The 1,022-nt window shown below is 36.8% G+C and overlaps 2 non-coding genes across 2 annotated transcripts; both read left to right on the top strand.

Annotated features, from left to right (window-relative positions):
• Positions 1-75, top strand: TRNAS-AGA (transfer RNA serine (anticodon AGA)). Its single transcript has one exon. It is a non-coding gene; the product is annotated as a tRNA-Ser (tRNA).
• A 284-nt stretch (positions 76-359) lies between these two features.
• Positions 360-435, top strand: TRNAP-CGG (transfer RNA proline (anticodon CGG)). The gene has a single exon. It is a non-coding gene; the product is annotated as a tRNA-Pro (tRNA).
• Positions 436-1,022: the final 587 nt, after the last annotated feature.

Genomic DNA, 1,022 nt, shown 5'->3' with positions numbered 1-1,022 from the left:
GTCTGAATAGCTTAGTTGGTAAGAGCAGTCGCCCAGAAAGTGAAAGACGCGGGTTCGATTCCCGCTTCAGCGACTTTTCGGACCTATATTTTTCTCGCTTATTTCTCCATATGTAAGTTTCGAAATTAATTTATATGTGGAACTTTGGGATCTCAAATTGAGATACAATTCCGTTTAATTAATTTTTCGTTTCGTTTCCTTGGCTCTATTGCCCAGCTTAGAAGACAGCATACTTATATTATTTATATTGAGAGCCGATAAAAATATTTATTTCTGAGTTTATTCACGCCTTGGGCTAATCACGGCGGTATTTACTAACATCTACTAAAAAGGCAAATGAAAAATATAGAATCGAAAGGGTCTGAATAGCTTAGTTGGTAAGAGCAGTCGCCTCGGAAAGTGAAAGACGCGGGTTCGATTCCCGCTTCAGCGACTTTTCGGACCTATATTTTTCTCGCTTATTTCTCCATATGTAAGTTTCGAAATTAATTTATATGTGGAACTTTGGGATCTCAAAATGAGATACAGTTCCGTTTAATTAATTTTTCGTTTCGTTTCCTTGGCTCTATTGCCCAGCTTAGAAGACAGCATACTTATATTATTTATATTGAGAGCCGATAAAAATATTTATTTCTGAGTTTATTCACGCCTTGGGCTAATCACGGCGGTATTTACTAACATCTACTAAAAAGGCAAATGAAAAACATAGAATCGAAAGGGTCTGAATAGCTTAGTTGGTAAGAGCAGTCGCCCGGAAAGTGAAAGACGCGGGTTCGATTCCCCCTTCAGCGACTTTTCGGACCTATATTTTTCTCGCTTATTTCTCCATATGTAAGTTTCAAAATTAATTTATATGTGGAACTTTGGGATCTCAAATTGAGATACAGTTCCGTTTAATTAATTTTTCGTTTCGTTTCCTTGGCTCTATTGCCCAGCTTAGAAGACAGCATACTTATATTACTCAAAAATTAGAATCATTGAATTTGTACGATTTTGCCAGATTCTGGGAAATTACGAAACAG

Source organism: Nylanderia fulva, unplaced genomic scaffold (assembly GCF_048542155.1).
Source record: "Nylanderia fulva isolate GAGA-0341 unplaced genomic scaffold, ASM4854215v1 Scaffold423, whole genome shotgun sequence".
NCBI lineage: Eukaryota > Metazoa > Arthropoda > Insecta > Hymenoptera > Formicidae > Nylanderia > Nylanderia fulva.
This window is presented reverse-complemented; position numbering and strand designations above follow the sequence as displayed.